This window comes from Vipera berus (genome assembly GCF_964194415.1).
Source record: "Vipera berus genome assembly, chromosome: 7".
NCBI classification, from domain to species: domain Eukaryota; kingdom Metazoa; phylum Chordata; class Lepidosauria; order Squamata; family Viperidae; genus Vipera; species Vipera berus.
Window position 1 is genome coordinate 44,671,054 of NC_138209.1, and position 12,028 is coordinate 44,683,081.

At 32.4% G+C, this 12,028-nt stretch overlaps 1 long non-coding RNA gene across 1 annotated transcript; it reads left to right on the forward strand.

The window, feature by feature from the left end:
* Positions 1 to 895: 895 nt before the first annotated feature.
* On the forward strand, positions 896 to 7,710 carry LOC308670560. The gene is made up of 4 exons (XR_014027035.1): positions 896 to 1,014; positions 1,454 to 1,515; positions 5,990 to 6,179; positions 7,537 to 7,710. It is a non-coding gene; the product is annotated as an uncharacterized lncRNA (long non-coding RNA).
* The last annotated feature ends 4,318 nt before the right edge of the window (positions 7,711 to 12,028 follow it).

A 12,028-nucleotide genomic window follows, 5' to 3' on the forward strand; every position in this document is an offset into this window, starting at 1 on the left:
TTAGGACAAATACATATCAAACTGTGAAGACTGGTTGAATGAAATTCATTGCATCTTAGCTTTGGAACAGCAGAGACACAAGATCAGATTCCTTATGATTAAAAATGTTGTTTAAAAATTCAATTCTTATGCTTTGTATATTTTTGTCCTGTAGAAGAGAAAAGTTACAGTATTATTCTACTTATTTTTATATTAACATTAAGGTTTTTTTTCTTTGTAACTGGTATTATCTATTTTTGCAGATATCTTGTAATAGAATAATTACAATGAGCTGTTTTATTTTTAACATTACTTTTCAAAAACTCTGTACTATCAATTTGATAGTTGTATTTTAGTTTAACATTGGCAATAACAAGGATTGTAATAAAGCAGAGGGAGCAGAGGTAGACTACAAGACACAGTGATCTGTCTAGCCCACCTAGTTCTGACCACCAAAGGATGGAATTTATTAAGGAGTTTAGGAAAGTTGCTTTAGAACATGCAATTGATGTCCCCCTGTATTTGCCTATATTTTTTAATAGGCCAGTGAAGAATTGTATGTGAGGAACAAACCCTTTTTCAGCACTAATGCCTTATTTAAAACATATATTTCCATACATATTAACCAATGAATTTCTTTTTGATTAAACAGTATTATGCAGAGCATAAGTAGTAAGAAAGAGGAAGCCAAGGAATCAAAAGCAAAAACTATTTTACACCAAGACATTCACTAAATGTCTCCATATCTTTAATTCTTCCAAATGATCCTTGCTTCCATCTTTTCTATACACCATTTCCTACATAAATATATTATTGGGAATCTAAAGTTTAAAGGTAGTAAAAGTGCTTCTTCCATAAGTTCAGTAACAGCTAACTTACATTTTTGATATTATACTGAATTCTAATCTGTTTTGGCATCAGGTTAATGATAAGAGGGCAGTTTTATGAGGAAAATGAAAGATGTCTCACCCTCAGTCTGTTTCCCAAATGAGATCTTTCTACATCAGGAATGGGAAAATTAAACACATTATAAAGGTTTGAATTTCCTTTCCAACTTCCTTCTGTATTCTTTTATTAAATATTCCTAAAACACATATTGCCACCAAATATATCAAACTGGTTTACAGCAACTGGATACTCTATGCTACTCACTGGAATTATGTATAATCTATTTTGTAGAAAAATAGCTAATTGTGTCAGTACACAATAAAATAAAAAAATAACCTTGTATTTGAAAACCAAAGCAAGTCCTTTATGATTCACATTTTTAAATGTTCTTGTCTAGTTTTGCTTTGTTATTTTTTTTCTTTTGGATTTTGTATTTTAATCTTTTGAATAAAATAAAAAAAAAATAAATCTAGTAAAGAATTCAATTCAACATGGAAATTATTCTTACATTTTAATTTCACATACAGTCTTGTACTTCATCTTGAGTTTCTTCTAACTTAAGGATTTAATATTTAATTTTCTCTAGGATCAATAATATCTCCACATTATACAGAAGACGTCTCTGCATGAATCAACAAAAGAAACTAGGTGAGGGGGAATTGTTTTTATTATTATCATTTTGTCATTTGCTGACATGACATTTATATATTGTAAACTTATTGAATTTACAGTTCCTATAAACTAAAAAGTGGAAGTTATTAGAATTTCTCCAAACAAAATATGTGTATTTAAATACCCCCATATTAAGTTAAATGCAATTGTATCTAAAAAATATTTAGAATAAGCCAAATTGCACAAAAATGTGAACTGGAGAAATGAAACTTCAAACAGGAAAAATAACCCCCTCTTATTCACTCATGTCTGATGAATGTGCTTTAATGTTGAACTAATTCAAACTTTATCTTGCAAATTTTGGTTCTCTAGATTTGTGACAGTACAGTGGGTACTTTTTCATAACTTTTTTACTTTAAATTATGCTCTTTCATAATTTATTATTAATGTAAAACTCAAAATGAGCTTTTAGGAGGAATATTATTTGAATTCTTTTTTTTTTAAAAAAATGACAATGAGTTCACAATTTACAGAGTTATAAAGAGACACTGGAGATAGTATAGTAATCATTATGGTCAGTAACCAGTAGAGATATGACACTCTACTTGTGTATATATTCTTTCTTTTATTAAATTGTTACTGTTTCTAATGCTTATAATTTGTTTAATGAATTCCAAGTCATTACTAGACTAAAATATAATCAATAAGTAAAAAGCAAAATGCCAGAATTTGTTATATTTGATCCAAAGCCATTGAACTATTTTGTTCAATGTTAACACTCTAAATCTCCCAAATATGTAATAAATTTTCAAGATTTGAATACTGAATGCTTTCCAGAAGGTCATTATAGTCTAATTCCTCTTCTGTAACTTCAGGGTCTTGCGGAAGAACAGGGTAGAACAATGGCTAATGACCTTCTTTTACCGGTCTACTATAGAGAGCGTCCTCTCGCACTGTATTGTGGTTTGGTATGCTGGCCTGACAGCCGCGGATAGGAAGGTATTAGAGAGGGTGGTGAGCACAACACAAAACATCGTGGGTTGTCCCCTGACACTACTGGATGACATCGCCAGGGCTCGCTGCCTTGGAAGAGTGAGGAAAATTCTCAGGGACAACTCACACCCTGGTCGGTACCACTTTATTCTCCTACCATTGGGTAGGAGATACAGGAGTATAGCCATCCATACCATCAGGCTGAAGAACAGCTTCTGTCCATGGGCTGTCAGGCTCTTGAACAGGAATTAATTTTATAATTTTATGTATGATTGACTTGCGAGGCCAGTGTGTTGTGCAATTAGCTCACATGGTGTAACAATATGGTGGGTTTGTTGTCACTGTGAGTTGTGGGGGGGCACAAAGGAAGGCTCAGCCAATCTCAATGTACACATGGTTGTACTTTAACAATAAAGGTTCATTCACTAGCAGAAACAATGAAGCTTATGTTTGTGTTCTGAGTGGCATAGCCAAACTTTGGAATAATTATTTCATCTCTGATTAAATGTTAGTCAAGCACAAATTTGGCAGTATACACTTTGGTATTTTTTAATTAACGAAGCCTGATTTGACCAGTGCAAGAAAGTTCTATCTACTATTTTAAACTTGGCAAGAAGCGCAAACATTCAGGATTATAAAATTCCACAATGAGAACATATTGGGAAGGAATAAATATTTCAGTGTGTCTGGAAATCTTTTCTCTCAACAAGCTGCAAAGCTAGGAAATTGTGTTTAGGCAGATTTCATAGATTGGATTCAGAGCGGCATGAAGAGAACACTTGTGCAAATGGAAAACTGCTCCATGCTCTTTTGGCTTTTTGCTAAAATGAAGAAGACTAGACTATGATTTTTAGGAATAATAGTCCTATTTAAGGTGATTCATTGTCCTTTCACCAAGCCAAAATATCCTACTAAATTTGAGTATTGCAGCGAGAAAACCATTCAGGTTTTCACCTACATCTAAAGAATAAAGTTATATTGTCCAGAACTGTAGACTGGAACTATGCTCCAAAACAGAATAGAATCCCAGAAATGAATAAATTCTGATCATCATTTTATACATTTTTGAATTGTCCATCTCACTAGTGTAATCTAATATATTTGATTTATTAAATATACAGTGTTACACTGATCTGTTCCTTTTGAAATCAAAATGCTTAACTCTGCCTTAAACTATCTTTCAGCAGTTTTCTTGTAGGCTGTGGTTTTTTTTAAAAAAACCAGGAATTTATATCTTCTATAATATAGTGGTTTAAAAAAAATATATCACGTTAGCCTTGGCAGCAAGATAAAACATGGCTTTTAGGATATTTGACTGGGTCCATGCAATTAGTTAGGTGAAATGAAAGTATTTCTTGTTCTTTTAGTTCTTTATGTAATCTGGCTGAATTAAAATCATTACCTGCAACATCAGAGATTACATATAATTATCATTAATTACTTAACATGTTCTGTAAAAATATTTTTTACACTAGATCTTTTGGTGTATCTCTAATTATTATGAGAAGGCATACTGACAGTTTAAGTCTGTAACTTGAAGGAGTTTGAAAAACAGTGGTTTTATAAATGAGTCTACTCTTTAGTTCCATCAGAATGGAAAACAATCAAAGATAGCTTTATGAAACAACTATAACACAGGTACAGCTGTAGAAAATGTAAAAAAGCGTTCTGAACCAAATAAGGGTTTTGTTAAAATTATTTTAACTGAAATATTTTCCCCCCAGCAAAGATAGTTTACAGGTTACATGCAAATTACTTTTGTCTTCTACATTTTATAGTGAGATGGACAATTCAAAAATGTATAAAGTGTAGCATCCTGCCTCCAATTTCTCTTCAAAACATCACTGAGTAGGCTGGGGTGGAGGAGAGGAATTTTCTAAGCCCAGCCCATCCATTATCCACCATATCATTCTGCAGTAGTTCTATTTCCTTTGAATGTATAAACATTAAATTATGACTACAGCCACAAATTGGGTTGTGACTACACCCTATGCTTCCAGGCCTTAAGGCATGTGCATATTTGTAATGTTTTTCCATGCAAAATGAAGAATCCGTGTACTCTCAAGTTTCATACGAAATAGGATTGTAATATATACTCTACAATAGCTGATTAGATATAATGCTGTACATCCAGCCCACTGATACAAACTCTGTGAGATAGTCTAGATGAGAAGCACAACTACCTTTAGTGTAAAATTATATTAACAGAATCTTTCATGATTGAAATATTTCTTTCTTTCTTTCCTTTTATTCCCTAGAAAAATAGGAAGGTTCCATTCTGAAATGTTTCCCGCGCCATCCCCCTTCTGTGGCTTGAGACATCTTTTACATGCTGATTGTCCAATATGCAGCTCTCTCTCCTGCCTCCCAAGCTCATTCCCACATGTCATTACAGCTGAATCTGTTTATTATTACACAGTCAGTTTAAACTGAATTTGCTACTTCAACCACATATCAAGTCCTTCTCATTGACCTGGGATAGGCAGATAGCGCTTGATGGTCTTAAAGGTATTGTTGCAAGGTGTAAGCTGTTCCAAAGAAAGCTGCCTTTTGCAATTGATGGATAGTGAATTTGTCAATGTCAATGGTGTTCAAGTGTTGCTCCAGTTATTTCAATATTGCACCCAGGGCACATGAATATTGGTACTACCTTTGCTTTTTTTTTTTTTTTTTGCTTACAGTCATTTTATTACTATTAGCAGGTCTTTATATTTTGTTATCTTCTCCAGTTCCTTCTGTTCTATTCTGCTATCTGCCACATCTACTATCTAGACTTTTTTTTTATCTTTTTTATCAAAAATTGTTAAGTCTGTTGAGTTATGTAGTTGGTACTTGTCTGTTTGAATTCTGAAGTCCTAAAGTCCTAGAATATTTTAGCTTCTTCATTTTCTATTACTTTGTCTATTTTGTAGTCCTACTAGTTCTTACTTGCAGGTAAATGGTATTTCTTGCAAATATTCCAAAGCACCATTGTTACTACTTTGTCATGTTTGTAGTCAGTCTGTGTAACCTTCTTGCATCAGATAACTAGATCAATTGTTTCTGCAGTTTCTTTGCAGAGGCAATATTTGCTGTCATTATTATTATTCAGATATCCACAATGAATATGAGTTAATCTTTTCAAGTCATTGGAGTGAGAAGATTGTGTGCTTATTTATGTTCCTACTCCTCCCTCCTTATATAGTAATTCTGTGCATGTGACTAACTGACAGAGGACAATCATCCATTCTGAAAGGGATAAGTCCATATATTGCAAATGGGAAACATATCAATCTTGACAATATTATATTTATTGCAACTAAATGAAAAATGAGGAATTCAGATACTTTCTGCAAAGAAACAATGATTTAGAAAAAAACATAGCACATGCAATATTTTGGATGACTTGAGACAACCAGATGAACCAAGTTCATCTCCCTAACCTTTCAATTTCTTCCTTGCCATTTGTTTTAAGATTTAACATTTCAGAGAAACTTTCTTTTTTCATGTTGAAATAATTTATTTCTTGTTACAACAGATCCCCATGCTAATGAAGATGAATTGTTTCTAATTAAGAGAAACTTGGCATTTCAAGATTGGTTTGAAGACCGAGTTCTAAATGTCTACTGAAAAAGCACAGCAATCAGAATCGGATAAATGATATTGATTCAGCAGTGGTCTGGCTGGAAATGTTGGGTGTTCATGACTCATATCATTGTTCACATACAGTAATAAGATTTCTGTGGGAAAGTATTAAAATGAAAAATCATTTGACAATCAAAAGGATAGCTGGTAGCCTGATGTTAATGGGGCCTTATCTATAAATAGACCAATCTATCTCTATAATGCTGTGGTGCTAGCTTCCATTGGTAGTGATGTTGTATTTTGGTAGTGAAAGTTGATTATTAACTAATATACAGAAATGAGATGAAAACATTATGAAAAGGCTATAGGGCCTCAGGAAATGGAATGGGTCTCTTGATGATACTAAAACTGAAAGTGTGGAATTGAACTATATTCTGAAATAGCACTGAAAGTCCCTAGAAATTCAGAATGCCATTTCCCAGCAGCTGACATATCTGTAAAATCCAAACTGTTTTAAGTTCCAAAATATTGTTTTTAGGAAGTAGCAACATTAAACAAGGAAGAGCCCACTTTTTGTAGACAGAAGAAATAGAAATACTGTTTAAACCAGTGCTTCTCAGCCTCAGCAACTTTAAGAGATGTGGACTTCAACTTCCAGCATACTGTCTGAGCGATTCTGAGAGTTGAAGTCTATATATCTTAAAGTTACTGAGGTTGAAAAACACTAATTTCATCCCTTTTGTCATCTTTGCTTCCCTATTTTCAAGGTTCCCAATTTGAGGATACAAAATTAATAAAACATTTAGAATCTAATACATGCTCGAATGGAAATATAAAGTTGTTGCCTATTATTTCAAACTATGAAATATATTAATTTTAGATTTGAAAGTTACACAAAATCTGCAAGAGTCATACTGTTATTTCTTAGAACTGGAGTTAAAAATACCAGTTCTAAATTGTAAATAAGTGGCTAAAAAAACAATCTTAACCAGTGAAAGACAGAGAACAGAAAGAAAAGAAGACTAGAGTTTCTATCCAGGGAATATTGTTATCAGGTAAATATCAGCTAAATATTATAATTATGAAGCTGAAATATTTTAGAAAGTTTTATATTTTTTCTTGGAATAATATATGATCTTGAAGATGTCAGTAAACTGGGCTGCATGTCTTTTTATTTTGTTGATCTGGTCTAATTAAATACTGAACCAGTATATCTGCTGCATTAATTATTGAGTATGTTGTAAAGAAAATGATTGACACTGTTTCTCACATAATCCAATGAATGTTAGATTCATAAAAAATATGACTCGGTACAGGTTGCATACCATACAGCAAATATTCAAGCATAAACATCAAGCATAAACATAAACATCAAGATGTCACATAGTTTGGATAATGAAATGTCTGGAAGAAAAGCTCAGAGAACACCAAAGACTCCTCAGTGTCAGATCAATTATTTGCTTTTTATAACTCAGATTGGTCTACATTTCTCATTCTTAGGCAAACAACAAAGCCAAGATGAAGGAATAATCTGAATGAAAGAGCAGTTGGAATCAGGACTGAAGATCAAGCAAAGAGCAAAGTTAAATATTAAGGAATGCATTTGGCATGAAATAATAAATACTTTTTAAAAATAACTATTGACTGGTTTGGAAAATATAATGGTGGACATTTCCAGATGGAGATTGCTGAAATTGTCTGGTTAAAAAGAATTGATAGAAAGAATCTTATACCTTGATTTAATTTGGTAGATGATAATTCCAATAAAAATTAAAAACAAGCCATTAAATAACTGGTCTAAGCAATTAATGATGGTTTAATAAAATCCAAATGATTAAACTCAAGATTCTACAAGAATGAGGCAAATGCTAGTTCTAAACCTTAAATCTTACTATCAAGCTAGCTGCTGAAATTGGATTACAGATTTGATTGTGTCTTCTTATGTCTTAGTTGCCTTGAAGGCAAGGGCAGGATGTTTAGATGGTCTGCATAAATATCAATGGATTTATGGAAATAGAAACAAGCAAATTATAGTAGCTAACACAATAATTTGCTTGTTTCTATTTTTGTTTCTATTTTTTTTCTATCTTTGTTAGAAGTCAATTTCCTTTTCAATCTGCAATATTGCTATTAAACTTTACCAAACGATAAACTTCCAAAATCTTTTCCTGATCTAGGTCTGTATATGCAAATTGCTGCAATGATTTGTATTGGAAAGAAATATTGGCCGACACAGGTGTGGGTGAAGGTCAATACCCAAAATAATTTTGTATGTTAGAAATAAATATCACAGAAAGGATAATTTCACTTGGAAAGCATTTCTAGATTACAATTTCATATATAGATCTGCATCAATCCAAAATGTGTGTGTGTGTGTGTATTTACATGAAATCTTTATACTTCAGTTTCATAGGATTTCCTATGATTTTCCCTGTGATTAATACAATACAGATCTAATACAGATTTATAGTGTTTTAAAACAATATAATTTATTCAGTTATTTACAATTAATCAATGAAATGCTAAAATGTTTATTTTAAAATGTGTGTGTGTGTGTGTGTGTGTGTGTTTGTGTGTGTGAAAATGATAGAGAGTGAGCATATCAGCCAAGGAATGGTCAAACAGGAGATGGTAGCCTGAACCATTTAATAAGTTTTCACAGAGCCAGGTTTCACAACTCCAAGACTATTTTTTAAAAGGTTTTATTAAGGTTTTTAATATAGCATGAAATACAAGGAATGAAAGATTAAAAATGAAAGGGAGAGGGGAAGTGCAGGAATTAAAAAAGGAGAGAGAAAAATGTTGATTTCTGACTTTTTCCAACACACTAAAATACTAATTCAATTATGACCTCAACTTTTTATATTACTTATAATTATTACAAGCCAGTTCCATAACTACACAAGTATTAAATCTTCAAACTAAATTCTAAATTTCATTCATTTTTCTATTTTAAACATAAAAACCAAAAACAATATACCAATAGAAATAAGATCAAATAAAATCTTTGTTTAAAACAGTTTACATTGCCATCTTAACCAAATTCATTTTTCTCTTGTAGAAATTGATACATATTTCTATTTACATTTATTAATCTTTCTAAGTTATCATCTGTATTAACAAAAATCACTATGCTCTTTCAAGTTCTTTAACCTTAAGGGGAAACTCTTTTATTTTAATTTTAAGGCTTTAAATATTTCTTAAGAAATTTCATCTTTATAACTAAAATCAGTTAGTTCTAATGCATATTTTAAAACTTATTTTTAACATATTTTCAAAGTTACTTTCAACATCTTGGGTTATATTATGTACTAGAATGTAGTTACCTAATTGAGTCAAATATCCTTAATATCACAAAGGGATTATAGGTTAAAGAGGAAAAAAACATGAACAAAAACATAAATTCTGAGATTTTTTTAAAAAAAATCTATTTGTTGTCTCATTTGTTTAAATTGTAAATTTACATAGATAAGAGACATAAGTATTATAGAATAGGGCTAGGCAAGATAGATTTTGTATTATTTTCCTATCAGTTCTCATTTAGTTTGATGAAAAAAATGTTCTCTTTAATTTTTTAAAATGTAAGATATATAGACATGTTCATGGATGGAGATTGTATTCTACATTTCTGTAGAAATGTATCTGTGCAGAATCGTCTCTCCTCTGACCTAGTTTTCCAGGAATCAGTGAAATGGTGGGAAGAGTTCCTGCCTCTGAGAAACATCTTCCTAGGAAAATTGGGAGAAACCATCCATTCAATTTTCTGATCATAGATAAATTTCATTTCTGGTAGAAATGTTCAGATGTTTTGGGAGCACTCCAATGTGAATTCACACAATATATTTCTCAGTAAATACATTAGACCAAACTGCAATGCTATCTAAAATATAATCTGCACAGTTCATTCATTCATTCATTCATTCATTCATTCATTCATTCATTCATTTCTTTATGGCCACCCCTCTCAGTCAATGACTCTGGGAGGCTCACAATTAAAAAAATATGTTACAGCTAAAAATTACAAACATTTTAAAACAATAAAACAGAAAAACTACTAAAAACTCTAAAAACATCCAAATTAAATATACATAGGAGCAATATAGTAATATAGCCAGGAAATGGGACCCTTAACACCTTCATCACCCCAGGCTGAGGAACACAGACAGGTTTTAGTGCCTTCCAAAAGGCTAACAGTGTTGGGGCCATTAAGTTGTCTGAAGGGAAGATGTTCTATAGAGCAGGGGACACTGCATAAAAAGCTTTTCTTCTGGTCCCTGGCAGCTGACATTCTTTGGCTAATGAGATTTGCAGCATGCTTGTTCTGGTGATTGTATAGGTGCAAACCCTTGAAAAAAGATGATCCCTTAGGTATCCCAGTCCCAACAGTTCTTCTGTTATCCATTGCAGAGCTAAGTCTCCAGGTAATTCAGTCTTTCTGTATTATTCCAACGCTGCCACAATATTGTGCAATAAGACACCGTGTGTCACATATAATAACTTTCTTCTTGATCTAAAAATGCAGCAAGTAAAATTCAAGGGATTTAAGGGGAAATTAATAAAATAATGATTATATCCCTCCCATAGTGAAGACAGCATGTTGCAAACTAAATTGGAAATTCTTTCCAAGTAATGATCCTGAATTTATGAACAATGAAAGCACCTGAATAAAAATCCGAGTAAATGTTATGTCAGATTTCTTATTATTACTGACTTTATATCCCCTTGGGCTGCCTTTCACTTTACTCATTACAGCTGCAAAATGGGTCTTTCAAGGTTTGGTATATCTTTTATTTTTTTATTCTCCAAGGAATGTGCCACATCCCTTGGAAATTCCATTTGATTGTGCTACTATTTAAAAATAAATAAAACATATTCCAAATGTTATCTGCCTCGGTGCTATAAAAGACTTGTTGTCCTTTGAAGACACTATACAAGGAAACATCTCAGATTAGAATTCACAGAAGATGGAATTATACACCTTCATTTTCTAGTAAAAGCTCAATATACAGTATCATACACATGTATACTAAATCAGACTTAAGTTTGAAAATATTCAGTTGAGGCACATATCTGGATGATGATCTAATACATGATGGAACAATGGGGTACATTTTTCTCCATCATGCATTGAAAGGCAAATATCACTACAGTTCTCAGGATTTACTCATTCCATATAAAAATCTCCTAATTAAATGTTCTTCTCTTTTAGCCCTTGCTATAATAATAATAATAATGTGGGATAGGTTTTCTACTGCTTTATTTTGCTCTTGAAACATTTCAGCCTCACATTGCAAATATCCCTGTGCAAAATGAATAGATTAATATGCAGCATAAAATGTTTCAGTGCAAATGAAAAAATTGTGATGAGAATTAGACAATGCAATTACTTTATATAGGAGTTTGCTTTATTTTCCCCACTTGAACATTTTTTTTTACAAAATGTATGTTACTGCATTTAAGAACACAGCAGTTTAGTCACCATATGAGAAAAAGCAGAGACTTATTTGTTTTTAAATAAGGCTAAGGTAGATGTGCACTTTCTGCTTGTGCCCGTCACCAGTACAGACCGCAACTACTTTCTGAGTTTAGAAATGGAAGACTTTATCTTCCACCAATTTCCATCCAATCATAAATGCAGCTACCTACAGTACACATTTTGAAGCAAAGCTATTTTCCAGCCTCAGCCAACTCAAGTACTTCTGAGTGGATGGTCTGAAGTACTTCCTTCTAATCTTGAGTCGAGCCCAGCTCCAAGTGGATAAAACTCTTGGCACCAGTTAACTCTCATCTTTTAACCCACACCTCATCCAAGAGGCACCCTTTCAGTTTCTGCTCACGTAAAATTCCCTTTGTTTTATTAATCCTTGACCAGACTAATGTCAAACTTAACTACTTTCCCCCTGATCCAATGTAAAAGTTACCGTGATCCTTCAGTGGAATGCAAAAATCAAAGAACAACCTGTCCCCTTTCTTTTAATCATTACAGCATTTC